The following is a 17648-nucleotide window of genomic DNA, read 5'->3' as shown; positions in this document are numbered from 1 at the left end:
TCTCCTTTGTCATTTAATTCAAAGAATCTTTTGATTTCCATCTTGATTTCCTTGTTTATGAAGTAATCATTCAGCAGAAGGTTGTTTAGTTTCCACGACTTTGTGTAGAAATGAAAGTTTATGTTAGGGTTGATTTCTACTTTTATTCCACTTTGATCTGTGAAGATACATGGCATAATTTCTATTTTTTAAATTTTTTGAGACATTCTTCATTTCCTAGGATATTGTCAGTCTTAAAGAATGTCCCATGAGCTGATGAGAAGAACGTATATTCAGTGGTTTTTGGGGTAGAATATCCTGTAAATGTCAGTCAGGCCCATGTGTTCCAGAGTTCTGTTTAAGTATATTATTTCTTCGTTAATTTTCTGTTTGAAGCATCTATCCTGTGCTGTCAGTGGGATGTTGAAGTCTCCAGTTATTATGGTGTTTCCGTTTATCAATTTTTTAGATCAAGTAGAATTTGCTTTATTAATCTGGGTGCACCTAAGTTGGGTACATACATATTTAGAATTGTTATGTCTTCTTGTTGAACTGTGCCCTTCACCATTATATAGTAATCCTCTTTGTCTTTCATTACTTTTGTTGATTTAAAGACTAAGTTATCTGAAGTCAAACCCACCACACCAGCCTTCTTTTGGCTTCTGTTTGCTTGAAATATTGTGTCCCACCCCTTTATCTTGAATCTAAATGTGTCCTTGCAGGTTAGGTGTGTTCCCTGAAGACAGCAGATACTTGGCTTGTATTTGTTCAGCCATTCAGCCAGCTTATGTCTCTTGAGTGGGGAGTTCAAGCCATTCACATTTATTGAGAGGACTGATAGGCAGGGAAAATTTTTGTTCATTCTATTGGGTTGAACTTTGTTGCTTTGTTTTCTCTCTTGAGCCATTGTGGTAACTGGCCTTTGATCTTTAGCTTTTAAGTGGTTTTACATTTGTGAGTTTATTGTGCTGATCTGTGTTTAACTCTGTTTTGAGTACTTCTTGGAGGGCTGGTCTTGTCCTGGTGAATTCCTTCAGTCTTTGCTTATCTGAGAATGTTTTTGTTTCTCCTTCATGTACAAAACTTAGTTTTTCAGGGTACAAGATTCTAGGATGAGCATTATTCTGTTTCAGAAGAGTGAGAATTGGGCCCCAGTCTCTCCTCGCTTCTAAGGCTGCAGTAGAGAAGTCTGGCATTATTTGGATTCATTTCCTTTGTATGTTACTCGCTTCTTTCATCTTACGGCTCATAGAAGGGCCTCTTTAGTTGATATTTTAGTCAATCTGATGACTGCGTGCTGTGATGTCTTCCTGGTTGCATTGAATATTTCAGGCTTTTCACTGTGTTTTATAGTTTCACTGTGTTTTATAGTTTTATTTTTTCAATTTCTTTAGTGAATTTTTCTTCCATGTTCTGTTTTTGTGTGTCTCTATGTGTGGTTTCTTTGTGTTGTTTACCCACTTTTTCTTGCATTTCATTGAGTTTTCTTACAATCCATGTTTCAGATTCTTCTTCTGTCATTTTACTGTTCTGAATTTGATTAATGTCCATTGCTAGAGAGCTAGTGTTTCTCTTTTGGGGTGTGCTTTCCATTTGATTCTTCATACTTCCAGAGTCCTTTCACTGATTCCTTCCCATCTGGATCAGCCATTGCTTCCCAGCTTTCAGTTTTCATTTGGAAAGTAACACACCCTGTGTATGCTCTGTTCCAGTAGATGCTGTAGGAGCAAGGCAGATCGCAGCTGCTTCCTGCCAGCTTGGATGTGTGCACTTCTATGGTTGCTTGATCTCCCACAAGGGGGAGCCAATAATATGTTGTTCAGCGTTCTCCCAAAGGTTGGAGGCTTCTCCTGATGGGAGGGCTTACTTGGGAAGCCTGTTTTGGCCTCTTGCCAGGATTTTTGTTCCCTGACTATGGACAGCGCTGTTGACAGTTGACCATAGGATGAAATCCAGCCCCAGAGTTATGATCCCAGTGGATGACCTAAACAGGTCAGACAAGCAAAGTCATTGGGATGTCAACTATTGATCTGTGCCAAGTCCCCACGGATTCACACTAGTTGCAGAGGGAAAGTGGCTTTTCTTGTCTCACCCTACCTCCAGGGGTGTAACCTATCACTTTCAGTGTGAAAGATGCTGGCTAGGAGGAGGGGATGGTGCCCCAGCCAGCTCAGGACCCCAGTGCCTGTAAGTCCCACAGGAATTAGCCTCCCACAACTAGGGAAGTATTCAGAATACACTCATCAAAATGAGCTTGGCTAGGTGACCATAGGTCATGTAAGGCTGGAGCTTGTCCCAAGATTACACAGACTGGGGGAAGGGAGATACCCAACACCATTCACTCTACAGCAGCTGGGTTATGGACCCCAAAAGTGGCAATTGCCTGCCCACAGAGCACTAGCACTGGGGGTGACTGTTCAGGAGTTTGCTGTTGCCAGGTCAGGGAGCTGAGTCATCAGGATGCCCTGTGTCTCTTTTATGTCGCTCTCCCTCAATCTCATGCTTGTCCAACAGGTGCTCTCATTCTTTCTGACCCACCCTGAGTGGGCCTATATGTACACAGTGGTTTCCAGGTTACAGTTACCTACTTAGTGTTCACCTCCATTTATCTGGACCCACTGAGTGCTAGAGGGAAGTTACCTGTCTCCTAACTATCTCCAGCAGTAGCTCAGACCAGTCCCTCCCTGACCCAGTGGAGTCCTTGCACAAAGCTCTGGGGAGTTCAAGATGCTTCCTGCTATTGTCTCCCTTCCTCAATGCTACACTTCTCCTGCCATGATTTAACACCAACTTCAGGCATGTCCCTGTCTGAGTGGGTATGGATGTCAGTGGGGAAGAAAGACATTCTTCTGTGGGTCTGATCCCACTTCACTTGCTGGCCGGGCAGGCACAGCTGTCCCATGCTCTATTCTCTATTGTTTGTCTTGCACTCACCAGATTTGGCGATCCTATCTCCTGTTCACCTTTTTTTTTTCCTGTTTTGTGTGTCCCACGCTGATTCTCTGCCGATTCACAATGCTGTTCTTGTGGGGAAACAATCCACTCATGTGCAGCAGACCGAGATCTATGCCTCTTTCTCTGGGAGCAGGAATCCAGGAGATTACCTTTATTCCTCCATTTTTGTCCAAATCTCTGTTCTTGAAAAAGTACATATTGTCACTTATTATGAATGGTTTAGATCTGTGTTATTCAATACAGTAGCTATTAACCACATGTGGCTATTGAACACTTGATGTGTGGCCAGTAAGAATTGAGATATGCTGTTGTGGTAAAATAGATACTGGATTTTGAAGACTTAATATGAAAATAAAAGGAAAGTAAAATATCTCATTAATATTTTATATAAACTACTAAGTGAAATGATAATATTTTACATATTGGGTTAAATAAAATACATTGGTAAGATTTATCACCACTTTTGTCCTTTTGTACTGTGGCTACTAGAAAATCTAAAATTACACTTGAACTTGCTTTACCATTTCTATTAGACCAGACTGATTTAGATTCTTGTTACTCCAAGTGTAGAGTGTGGGCTGATGGCATCACCCAGGACTTTGTTAAAAATGTAGAATCTCAGGTTCTGTCCCAGAACACTTTATCAATTCCTGACATTTACCATGAACTCAGATGATTTCTGTGCACATGATGGTTTGAGAAGTGTTGCATTCATTGGCCTAAAGATACAAATTAGCTATAATGATATTTTAGGTTCTAGTCCTAGAAACATATATGATTCAATGACCAATGTGTATCTTTAATAGGATGCTCTTGTTAGCAACCAGGTGACCTAAATTTTGAGTTTTAAAAAAATCTTTTCTTGTTGGTTGTAATTTGTGATTTCTTCATTATTTAGGGCAAAAGTGGGTGGTTGTCCAATAACAGTGTGCAACTGTTTACCTAAGAGGGTATTGTTAGTGAGACAACATGATTGAGGTAGGTTGAAGGCTGAGTTTTTCAGGAAAGCTGGCCTTCTGGTGCTACACAAAATGCATAAATTATTATAGCCATGTGCTGTTATTAAGGAATGTGGCCAAAGCCATTCAAGTTCTTATAAGATAGCCAATTATACTTTAAAAATCTAATATAATTTTCCCATGTAAAATGAGAGTCAAACATCTGATTACAGACTTTTCCATAGTAGGTGTGCTAGCAGCTTATATTGATTTGAAATAACTGAGAAAAAAATGCTTAATTAAATAATAATTATACTTCAGATTTTAAAATTTGAGAAATTCAATCAGAAAAATCAGGGATTTTCAATAAGATAAATGCAAAAGAGGATGAAAGCCTAGAGATACATCCAACATCAAAGTTATAGGAATAATCATATGTGGGCATTTTTATTCAAATGAATGTTAAATTTGGAAATGGTTAAAGCTCAATGGAAGGTGGAAGAACATTTTTTGGTGACTTATATATTTGACAATCTTAGGAAAGTGTTACCTAATTAAAGATGACTGGGAAGAGAGCAAACTTGGCTGGAGACATGGGGTATTTCAGCTAATTACTGGAGGCAATTAATCGTGTCAAAATTTAGCAAAGAGAACAGATACTGATAAAAAAAATATGTAATACTATCCAAATTCCATGATATAATTAAAAACTGCCAATTTCCAATTGGTCCAGCATAATATCTTGGCTCTCAAAGCTAAACTTTATTATAGCATTATTTTTGAATAAAAATATGCATTACGATCATGAATACTGCATGATTAATGTAGCATATGATTGTATGAACTGTATCATTGCCAGAGTAAATGTATCATGTAATTGCATGAATAAATGTAAGATTATACAATTAAATATGAGCCTCTGTCCATTGTAACTAATTTTTATGGGGAAAAAATGAGTCAGCACATACCACTTCTCTTCAACTGGGGTCATCCCACTCTGCTAAGCAACTCTGCTCTCTTGTATTTCTAATCAGTTGAATTTCCTCACTTTCCTCATCCCATGTCTAGGATTGCCATATTTGGCAAGTAAAAATACAGGGCACTCTGTTGAATTTGAATTTCATATAAACAATGGATAATATTTTAGTGTTAGCATATCATTCAGAATAGTATTTGTTGTTTATCTGAAATTCAAATTTAACTGGGTGTTATGTATTTTATCTGAAAATCCTACCCCTGTCCCTTTGCTTTCAGGACACTTTTTACCTACCTGTCCTCTCCAAATCATAGTTTCCTACACTTTCACTCATCATAGTCCAAATGTGAAATACCAGATTCACTTATTGGTTAACAATGAAACTTTTCTGAAATAGGCACATAAAACAAAGATGCTAACAGTGACTTGTCCATACTAACAAGTAAATCCCTATTTGCATGTTTCTGGTCAAAATATGGCATTTTAGGTGGTGAGATACTACCTTTTAAAATATAATGAATGAGATGTGCACTGTCTGGGGGATGGTCACGCTTGAGGATATGACTCGAGGGTGGAGGCATGGGCAATATATGTAACCTTAACACTTGCCCCCCCATAATATGCTGAAATAAAAAAATTACAGCTGAAAAAAATAAAAAAATAATAAAATTTATTTTTTATTGGACAAATCTAACTTATTACTGCGTTTACAAACATTTTATTTCTATAAATTTAAGGAGTATAAGTACAATTTTGAGCTTGTAATATATTGTGATATATTGTGCAGTGGTAGAGTCTGGGCTTTTAATATATCCATCATCTGGATAATGTATGCTATACACCCATTAAGTTATTTCTCACCACCCACCCACCCCCACTCTTCCAAATATCTAATGTATATCATTCTACCCTCAATAACCACGTGTACACATTACTTAGCACCCACTGTAACTGAGAACATGTGGTATTTGACATTCTGAGGTGCTTCATTCAAGATAATAGCCTCCAGTTCCATCCATGTTGCTGCAAAATCTATCTTTTAAACCAAAGCCTGGGATGTTTTTATTAACTAAATCTCAGTATCTCTTTTTTTTGTTCCTTCCTCTAATTTGTATTTTCAGTCTCTCTCTTTACAATTTATATTGTCCTAAAAATTCTACCAGTAGGTCTTGAGTATTGTTTTTATCCCTTAATCATTCATGTTGTAACCAATCTTTTCATTTTTATAATCTTCCTTCTTGTGTTCTGCCAAGATATTTTGACTAGAGCCCAAACACACATTCAATCTTTCTTCTCTCTCTTACCCAGCCTCTACTTTTAGTTTTTATGCTCTAAGGGCACTTCTGTCAGGAGACAATTCTTTCATAGTTTCTCTTTTACTAAATCAGGACTAGTTTTTGTTGCAAAAGAAAAGAGATTTCAGAACATTTTCTTTGCCATGGACTGACATATAGAAGGCTTCTGTTACTTATCTAGGGACTTGTTAAAAATAAGGGGTGGGGAAGTTGTTATCTTTTTGTTTCTTGCATTGAATTTGTTGTATCAAAGGATCTTATGGTTTATAAAAATCTTTGTCACTTCCTTTGTGTCTTCCTACTTTTCACACTTCTGTGCTTTTTCTGGCATAGTCCTTTAATGTCCTTAGCAGTAACCAATTTGAAACTGACAAAGAAACTGACAAAAAAAATCAGAAGCATTTTTAAAGGTTAAGTTGAGCTATGCCACTAAAATATGTTATTTCTACTATATATTCTGGACCTAGAAATTTCTTTGCAAAACAACCAGTGATTGAAGTGATATATGAATATGTGCAGAGTTGAAAATTCTTGTGAAAGAGAGATACTAAAATAATTTTTAAAAATCCTAAATTATATGTAACAAGATATCTAAGAAAACATGCTTCATTACAAAATTCAAAATTCTGTACATGCGTTTAATGTTTGGTTCATATTTTCCATCAGTCTGGACATGCTGTATAACAGGCATGGCCCGCAGCCTCACCTACTGAAGGCTTTAGCATATATACTGACCTTGAAAGCTTTAACATCATCCTGGATGACTTCAGTATCCATGTGTTTGAACCATGACTTGGAGTTCCTTGCCCTCCTCATCCAATTATTTTCTTTTCCTAATCACAGTTTTAACCAGTAAACATAACAGAATGGAAATGACATATGTCTCTTCTAGCTATTTTCATCTTTAATGTTCAAACTGTAAATTCTCTCTACAATCATCTATCCTTTCTTGCACAATTGTCCCTATAAATCTTTTCACTTTCTTCCCCTTCACCAAAACCCTCTTTGTAAACTTTTACAACATGACTTCTGACTTTTTAAAAAATAAAATGAACAACTGTCCTTGCAGCCTCAAGCACTTCTCTGAGTATGTTCCCCACTTTTATCTTTTAACTCTGAGCAGAATTTCCTCTGAAGGTATTATTGCCCCTTATAGTCCTTTCAAGTAGATACTATTTTGCTTATTCCACTCCCCTTCTTCTATGCGTCTTGGAGTTTGTCAGTGGGTTTCCTATTTGCTCCCTAGTATTGCTTTCGAGACTATTAATTCCCAAACCTCCTAGAAAACAAACAAACAAACAAACAAACAAACAAACAAACAAACTTACTCCTCCAAGGTCCATACAATTTCACTGTGTTCTCCCTCTTGCGGTTACTACTATCTTGATAATTCTCTACCTTTCTGTATTAAACATGCCTTTTTATTTTTTGTATTTTGATGCTTTGACATCAGAGGCTTTATTAATACTGGTACGACTGCTGCCTCCCAGGATTAGCTAATTCCTAGAGATTTAATTTCTCACCTGAGAACACACCTTTCAAATGTAAACCAGCCAATTCAGAGCCCATATCCCCAACCACCTCCTTTATAAGGCTCTGAAATTCCAGGCTACTATCCACCTGCCTTTATCACCTAGGTCCACGTAGTAGACAACTAGGAACAGCCCTTATCCCCAAAGCCTGCTGAAGTTATTCAAACTACCCAATCCTAAACCTATTTACTCTGCCTTGCCTGCTACTTCCCATGGCAACCACCATAAAGGCTCTTGCCCATATTTTCCCTTACTACCTCTTCCTCCTGTGTTGAGGGAAGATGATTGAGGAATTAATGAGATGTGGCTCATAAGATTATTATTTTATTGTATCACCCAATATTGCTATATTAAAGACAGAATTGATTTCAGGAGTTTTACAGTGTTTTGCCCTGAAGGAATATGTGAACTCATTAGCTTGCATATCAAGGGCTGCCTGGCCTTGGGAGGACTCTCAAAGCTCCAGTGGGGATGCATTCCAAGAGGCTTCTCATTATCTTCGATCTGTGAAGCCTCCCTGATCTTGAAAGACAGCATAGGTAAATACCTGGTGTCATAGGATGGGAGCCCAAACACTGAGTGCCCCAGCCCAGAGATGCACCCCTGTGGTTATGAGCAATTTAGAATGTAGAGTTGGGCTTCCTGCTTTCTCCTAATTATCTGTTTCACATCCACAATAACTAGATAAAAGAAATATAGAACCACTATATCTCTATGTTACCCCTCTGTTAGTTGATAGCTATCTCTTAGAACTTACAAGTTAGTCCTTGAAAGATTTTGTAACTCTTTGTTCACATAGATTAGAAATTGTTAGAAGCCCTTTGAAAAAACTTTTAACCTAAACAGAAACTACCTGCTGTTATGTAAATATGTTACCCTGGCAACAGATATCTGTGATTATAACAACCTATGTGAATCTAACCTCAAGGCTTCACACCTGACAGAGATGTAGTGGAGTCTCCTAAGTACCCTTGCTTTACCCTAATTTCTTTATATAAACCTATAAAGCTATATCTTCGTTCACTCCGTATTCTTTTATTTTCTGTATTCTCTCTATTTCTTATTAATTTTTTATCCTCTGTGGCAACTACTACCTAATGGACCCAATTTCACAGGGAGAAGTGACTGATCTTCCCACTGCCTACCTGCACTCCTGACTGACCCCAGTGCTTCTCTGTGTGCCAGCCCCCCACCAATGGCATGACATGCATTTTTCTCTTTAGACATGCTGGTATAAAGATTATTCCAATGGCAATCATCTCCTTATCTATTGGCTTCACCGTACCTGAATAATAATAAAACCTATATTTTAAACTCTCTTCAGTGAAGGGCTTAGAAAAATATTCAGTCTTCTTTTTAACACTCTTGGTTTCTTCCAAGTCTACATATTCATTTCAATACCCTGGCCTGAGATTGGCCTATATTATCTCCAATGACTTCCTTTACTATTTCTCAGCCATCCACTACCATCATCCCATATTGGACCTCACCAATATCATTAAGTATGCCTTTTTCAATGTCACTCAAGCATTCCACTGTGTCCAAAACCTCTTTTGCTTCTAGTTTACTATTTCTACTATTCCATGTAGAAAACTAATCCTCAAATATATTGAAATGTCCAGCCTCTTGACTTCTATAATTTTTTTTTCCTAATCATGTGTCCTAACCTTTCTCTATTTACCTTCCCATCCACCATAGAATTTATGGCCTGCCATTTCAGTAACTGTCAGGCCAATGAACTACTTGCTCTTGTCTCTCTACATTTCAGTAGCTCCTCTTTTGCAAAATATGTACCTTCAATAGACTCAAACATCCTCTCCCCCATGCTTATACACTACTACTCTCTGGGCATTGCTGAAGAAATTCAAATAAAACAGCATATTTTTGACAATGAAATTCATGAATGTCAGTTTTAAATTGTACAATTCATCTCACACCATCAGGTAATCCTATTATTTGCCCCTAAAATACATGCTTTCTCATAAACTGTCATATTTGTTTGAAACTTTATTATTCTACTCAGACATTTAGTCTTCATCCTCAAATATTTTATCTTAAAGCATATGACTATATTTCGAACTTCACATAGAAAATACAAAACATCAGACAGGAACTCCCTACCAAATATTCCAAATTACCAACATCATCTGTTTTTTCCCCGTCTTCCTTTTTCCACAGTATAACTGAGGGAGACATATCACTTCTACAGGCAAAGTCTATTCCTCCTCCTGTATTTTGAATCACATCAGCTCCTGCTTTTGTACGAACCTTACGCTAACCAAAATCCATTCCTTGTTTTGAATAATCCATCCTTTCTCTGAACTAGATTCTTCTCACTTGCATTTAAAATATATTTTAATCACTTCCATTCAAATAAAATTATTATATATCCAAAGGAAAGGAAATCAGTATATCTAAGGGATAATTGCATACCCACATTTATTTCAGCTCTATTTTCAATAACCAAGATATGGAACCAACCTAAGTGTCCATGAATGAGTGAATGGATAAAGAAAACGTGGCATACATATAAAATGGAACATTATTCATCCATAAAAAAAGAATGAAATCCTGTCATTTGCCAAAACATAAATAAATCTGAAGGACCTAATATTAAGTGAAATAAGCCAGACACAGAAAGATAAATACAACATATTCTCACCCATATTGGGAGCTAAAAAAATTTTGAGCTAATAGAAATCAAGAGTAAAATTTTTGGTATGAGAGGCTGTGAAGGGTAGGGGGAGTGGAAGATGGGGAGAGTGGAGGATGGGGTGAAGTTTAACAGATATAAAATTCCTGCTAGATAGAGGGAATGAATTTTGGTGTTCTGCAGCACTCTAGGGTAAATAGGTTAACTATAATTTATTTTATATTTTCAAAAGCCTAGAAGAGAGGATTTTAGATGTTCATAACACAAATAAATGATAGGCTTGGTGCAGTGGCTCACATCTGTAATCCCACTATTTGGGGAGGCTGAGGTGGGAGGATCATTTTAGGCCAGGAGTTTGAGACCAGCCTGGACAACAGAATGAGATTTTGTTTCTACAAAAAATAAGTTTATCAGGCAGATGGGAGTGGGGAGGAGGGGATGGGCATATACGTACATAATGAGTGCAATGTGCACCATCCGGGGGATGGACATACTTGAAGCTCTGACTCCAGCGAGGGGAAGGGGGACAAAGGCAACACAGGTAACCTAAACATTTGTACCCCAATAATATGCTGCAATAAAAAATAAGTTTAAAAAACTAACCTGGCATAGTGGCACATGCCTGTAGTCCTAGCTACTCAGGAGGCTGAGTTTGGAGGATCACTTGAGCCCAGGAGTTCGAGGCTTCAGTGAGCTATGATAGCACACTGCACTCCAGGCTGGGAGACAGAGTGAGACCCTGTGTCTAAAAAAATAAAAATAAAAAACAAACAAAAATAAACCCAAGAAATGATAAATGTTTGGGGCAATGAATATGCTATTTACTATTATTTGATCATTATATGTTGTATACATGTATGAAAATATCACCCTGTATCCCATAAATAGGTATGATTATTATGTATCAACTACAAATAAAATGGGGAAAGAGAAGAAAAATGGTTAATAAAGCAGAACAGAAAACAAAAATAATAAAATAAAAAGCAAATCAATAAGTCTCCATAGACCTTACATTTACTTTCTAGCTACTATCCTATCTTTCTTCACTTCCTCGAGACAATTTTATCAGTTAATTCTCATTGCCTCCATTTTCTTGTTTCTCATTAAGTCTACAAACTACTACACTTTAGTTTCCGTCTCCAATCCTTCAGCCAACAAATTATTTCTAATGCAATCAATTACTTAAATGTCATTATGTCCAGTGGCCAATTTTCAGTCCTAAACTTACTTGGCCTCTTAGCTGCGTTTAGTAATGTTGACTGCTGCCTCCTTTTAAAAATATAATCTAGTACAATAGTAATAAATTGCCAGAAGCAAAATAGACTTGGCGATCTAAAGAGATATTAATTTCCAAGTCTAGGTGATGTTTATATAGCTGTTTCCATTCTTTGATTTTAGATTTTTAAAGCTTTATTTGTCCAGCAGATTACCATAGTAGCCACAACAACTGCTAGCATTTGTTGAGGGCTCACAGTGGACTAGACATTGGGACACGAGGTTTATACGTGTCACCCCATGTGATCCTCCAAGCAATGCTATGAGTTCGGGATATAGCATTAGTTGAATTTGATGGAGTTACAGTTATTCCTAATCATTACATGACTCTATCAACTAAAATATAACAGTCTGAATTTTAAACCATGTCTGTCAGACTCCCTAGCCCATGAATTTCCATTAAAATAGGTTGCTTCTCCTTACCACTCTACCCCATACGTTCACCTCTGTTGCTTTCATTTATAGCTGATATTACGTAATCTCCCTGAATAAATAAGAAAAGCCTGGGAGAATTATAAAATTGATATAGGCATTTCTTAGCAACATCTAATGAGCAGGTGAAACATCAACTGGTGATAAGTGGTATGCTGCTTTATAGGAGACAGTATACATTCATTCACATGAACTACCAAGCTCTATTTTTTGTTTTGTTTTTGAAATGATTTGTTAGTTTTACTTACCTTCATTGGTTCTAAATAGGTTTGAGAATATAGAGATGGTGACAAGATCATTCTGTTATGTCCACATCAGATAATTCCTTATTTTCTCATAGTACTCTTAACTGTATTTTAAGCATAGCCCCTTCAGTGAATTAAAGACTGTGTAGAAGTTAAGACATTTTGTTACTTGTTGATATTGTCAGCATTTCATAAAATAGCAAGCCATTTGTACATTCACAGAGTCACAACCTCCTAAGAGCTATCGCGTGAAAGAATAAAAAAGGTTAACTGGGAAAACACTTCATCCAAGAATTTAAAAAAGTAGCTTGGCATCTCTTTGGGGAATACTCACATAGGATAAAATTAATTCACCAGTTCCCACTTCGACAGTCAAGTGTATGTGTCAAACATAAAGGCTACTATGATAATTTTGAGTGGCAGACCAAATGAAAATCAATTCAAGGAAATAAAGTTAGTGAAACAAGTTTTTCAGTTTTGTGGATATAATCACATTTTTTTCCCTATTTACTCCTCAAGCAGTTGTTGGGACTGTGCAAAGCAGGTTCACTATGTACTAGTTACCAATGTGTGTGAGGCCAGTGTGACAGAACACACTCATCCATGACAAGTTACATGAAGTGGATTTATTACTTACAGGCAGGAAGCATGGGATAAAAGCAGCCTAGGATTCATTGTAAACTGGTTCTTCAAGGCTCAAGAAAGCTTCCCAAGGGGAGATGGAGTCTTGACCATGTCCCCACTTATACTATAGCTAAAGGACCTCAAAAGGCCAGGTTATATATCTCACGGCCATTGGGTAAAGCTTTGAAAGACAGGCTTCTTTCAAGGGAGTAAGAAAGCCTGTTCTGGGCAATTCTTCTCTAAATAAAGATTTTACATTCCCTATGTCCCAAGTAGGGCCAGGAACAAGGACCAGACTATTTCAGGAAATTCCTTCGTATTGCAGTATTTTGCATTCCCAGTGCATTCTGTAGTTATTCTTGAGATCTACAAGAAAGAAAGGGAGATATCTGGGTTGGTCCAAGGCCACCCAGAAAACTATACTGCAGGGATGCAAGCTCAGTCATGAAGTTCCACAATTGTTGGAGTTGTAACACCTTACGTGCTTAATTTCATAACAACTCTTCCAAAAAGTGTGGTATATTGCATAGCTTACTGTCAATATTAAATTTGTCCCATGAGTCAGTTATGGAAGCTATTCATAAAACCTTTAGAGAGCTAAAGAAATTGTATGCACTTAAAAACACAGAGCTGCACAGTATCAGTATCTTTTAATATTTTTTTCTTTGTAAAGTTGATTTTGGTAAATTTTGAGACAATGTTTAAGCACCTGAAAAGACCTTGATTGTCACACATATAGGAACAGGAAACACATATGGGAACAGTTTTTAAAAAATGGTTCGTTCTTACTAAATCAGATATTTCCTTTCTAGTTTTATTTTGCTTGGTTTTTGTTTGTTTGTTTTTCGTTTGTTTTTGTGTTTTGAGACAGAATCTTGCTCTACTGCCCAAGCTAGAGTGCCACGGCATCAGCCTAGATAGCTCAGAGGAACCTCAAACTTCTAGGCTTGAGAGATCTTCCTGGCTCAGCATCCCAAATAGCAGGGACTACAGGTGCTCACCACCACACCCGGCTAATTTTTTGTTTCTATTTTTAGTTGGCTGGCTATTTTTAGTAAAGACAGAGTCTCACTTTTGCTTAGGCTGGCCTCACACTCCGGAGCTCAAGTGATCGTCCTGCATCAGCCTCCCAAAGTGCTAGAATTATAGGTATGAGCCACCATGCCTGGCCAGAAATATTTCTTTTACTTCACTCTAGTTTATCATAGGTATAAATCATGTCAATTGGGAATTATTACATTTTCCAAGTTTTCTGCTAGTAGGACTTAGTACAATGATTGGTAGATAGTAGGAAATTATTAAGGTAGATAATGATAAGAATACATTAATTCACTCATTTATCCAGTAACTGCCATGTGTTATACAAAAATAGACAAGGTCCTCACACTTATGAAACTTACAGAGTAGCAGGAAAGAACAACATGAAATATAATTATTTGAATTTAACCATGATAAGGGCAGAAGAATTACCGTGTGGCTAAAAAATTTGAAGGAATAATTATAATAAAAATACTAATGATAAAGAGGCTTCAGTGTCCCAGGATATAAATCCTTTCTGACTTTTAAAGTCTAGAGGTCTTGGGATGGACAATTTCTAAGAAAACTTGGCTTTTGACTTGGACTAAGACTGTTGTAGAATTCAGCAATGATCATGGAAGGGAGTGGGAAGTGGGAAAACTTTTAATTTTTAAACTCATACATCAATTTCTATCATTTCAAGAAATATTCAAGATAAATAAGTAACAATGAATTGAGAAATGCCTATAGAACATAAATGGAATATTAATATATATGAGCAAATTAAAACTGCAATGCATATATTATGTTTGAGATAGTAGTAACAGAAACTATGGCATTACTGAAAGGAAGTGAATTAAATATGTTTATCTACATGTATAAAAAAGGAGTTCATTTATGAATCATGTAAAGCTACATATACTTTTTGCTAACAGAAATTTGTGGCTTTATAAGTTGATGTCGGTGAGTTTCCTCATGTTTATAAGTGCAAAAACCAACATAACTTCTGGTGTTATCTCACTACCATCATATATAATGCATGTTTGCTTGATCAAATGGTTGCAAGGTTACAAACCAGTGTGAAATTCCCCTCCTCCTTATTCTTTTCCTTTTTCTCTCTTATTAGGTATATTATGGTATCACCAGTTTCTGGATTTTGGTACCTGATCTGAAAAAGTACTTCAAGCTAGCATTTCTTGGTCTGTTTATCACTAAGATTTAGCAATCTCTACCATTTCTGCCATAATGGCCAGTCCACATAAAGTGAAGAAAGATAATGTGATTTCTTTTTTTTTTTTTTTTTTTTTTGCACCCAATGCTACGTAATACATTTCTTAATGTGGAGAAAATCACAGTTTGGAAAATGGAACTGGCATTTATTTTCTCACAATATAAAATGCTAAATGTCCTTCTTAGTCCCTTGAAACTTAATTCCACTGCAAGTGATCCTTGATTTCTATTATTAAATACATTTTTTCCAATGTAAATCAATATTTTATAAAATACAGTTGACCCTGGAACAAAGTGGGGGGAGGGGAGGGCCCCAACTGCCTGCACAGTTGAAAATCCACATACAACATTTGATTTCTCCAAAACTTAGCTACTAATAATCTACTGTTGACAGAAAGCCTTACCAGTTACATAAACCATCACTTAACACAATATTTTGTACATGTATTATATATCATATTCTTACCATAAAGTAAGCTAGGGAAAAAAACGCTTTTTACAAAATCATAAAGAAGAGAAAATAAATTTATTATTCATTAAGTAGAAGTAGATAATAATAAAGGTCTTCATCTGTGTTGTCTTTATGTTGAGTAGGCTGAGGAGGAGGAGTAGAGGTCGGTCTTGCTGTCTCAGGAGTGGCAGAGGAAGAAGAAAATCTGTGTATAAATGGACCCACGCAGTTCAAATCCACATTGTTCAAGTTGACCCTTAAACAGCCTACTCCTTTTGAAAATGACAAGGATAAAGATCTGTAATGATCCACTTCCACTTCATGAATAGTAAATATGTTTTCTCTTCCTTATTATTTTCTTAAAACTTTTTCTTTTCTCTGGCTTACTTTATTGTAAGACTACAGTATATTCTTACAGTACACTTTGTACATATATTGTACAAAATATCTGTTAATTCACATTGACTGTTTATGTTATTTGTAAGACTTCCAGTCTGCAGTAGGATATCAGTAGTTACATTTTAGGGGAGTGAAATGTTATACACAGATTTTTGACTGTGTTGAGGGAGTCAGTGCCTCTAACTCTTGTGTTGTTCCAGAGTCAACTGCACTGACATCATTTTTGTTATATGAGAGCTGGAAACAGACATCAAAAGGATTTCATCATGGATGTAAAAACTTTTTAAAAGCTTTTTTTTTTTTTACAATTTTATAGTTAGTAGACACAACATTCTTTTGAAGAAATCTATTAATACTTTAGTCATTAATCAGCTACAGTGAGGATAAACACTACAGCTAGTCAAAAGATAAAGAAAACAATAAAGATAACCTATTTTTATACATGATCTTTCCCAGAGTTCCTCAAAGCACTAATATTGGAAAGATTGAAGCAAGAGGGTTTGTACCTCACAAAATTAAAATATTTGGTTCCCAAAAGTTATTCAATCTTTAATTATGAATTCCACTCCATTGTTAGACATTTTATTAGATGTCTTAATATTTGGTGTGGTTGGAAGTATACAGGTGTATAGATGAAACAAGATTGATCACTAGTAAATAATTGTTTTTGATGGGTGATGGGTATGGGGACTTTCTTTTTGCTATCTCTCCACTTTTGCATATGTTTGAAATTTTCCTGGATGTGCCGCAGTGTCCATGGAGAGAGGGTGAGGCTGCTAAGATCCGGCCCAAGGCACTGGGGCGCCGGGTGGCGAAGACTTCAGCTTCCTTAGTCTGGGCTACCATCTCTTCCTTAGTCTGGGCCACCATCTGGGCTATGAGCAAGAGGAAGCTGCAGCCCTCCAGAGCCGCCCTCACCTTCAGCGGTAAACAAGATAAAACAGCTCCTTAAAGATAAGCCTGAGCACATAGGTGTGAAAGTTGGTGGCCGAACCAGAGGCCGTAATGGCCTTTCTTAAACTGTAGAATAAACGAAAACAAAAGGAGGTTCTGATGAAGAAGTTGTTCAAGATGGAGTCAGAGTGTTCATAGAAAAGAAAGCACAACTAACACTTTTAGGAACAGAAATGGACTATGTTGAAGACAAATTATCCAGTGTGTTTGTGTTCAATAACCCAAACATCAAAGGAACTTGTGGCTGTGGGGAAAGCTTTAATATCTGAAACCTCAAGACTCCTCTGGCTATGAGCTCCAGGAACACTCATGGATGCCTTGGGGCTTACTGAAGAAATCATGTGACTCTCACCTGTTTAATGTGTGGCTGCCTTGTAAGAAAATAAAGTGATGGATTTTGAAAATGAAAAAAAAAAAAACAAAAAAAAAACATATGTTCCTAATAAAAAGGAGGAAAAAATGCCCTAAGGTAAACATATAAATATACATGGTATGCATTTAAACACTTTGGTACGGCGCTCACCGGCCGCTAAACCTTGCCCACAGCAGGCACTCACAGTCCACACGATAGTCTGTGCTGTGCATTGACGACGAATCCATTTTGCTCCTGTGTGATGAGGAAAACTTTAAAGCACTGAAAGCTTATTTTACTTTACAGGCAGCTTTACTTGTAATGTAAATCAGAATAGGTAA

General features: G+C 36.8%; 1 pseudogene; it reads left to right on the top strand.

Annotated features, from left to right (window-relative positions):
* The first annotated feature begins 16741 nt into the window (after positions 1-16741).
* On the top strand, positions 16742-17231 carry LOC105869248 (iron-sulfur cluster assembly 1 homolog, mitochondrial pseudogene; annotated as a pseudogene).
* Positions 17232-17648: the final 417 nt, after the last annotated feature.

The sequence above is a fragment of the Microcebus murinus genome, chromosome X, assembly GCF_040939455.1.
Source record: "Microcebus murinus isolate Inina chromosome X, M.murinus_Inina_mat1.0, whole genome shotgun sequence".
Lineage (NCBI taxonomy): Eukaryota > Metazoa > Chordata > Mammalia > Primates > Cheirogaleidae > Microcebus > Microcebus murinus.
This window is presented reverse-complemented; position numbering and strand designations above follow the sequence as displayed.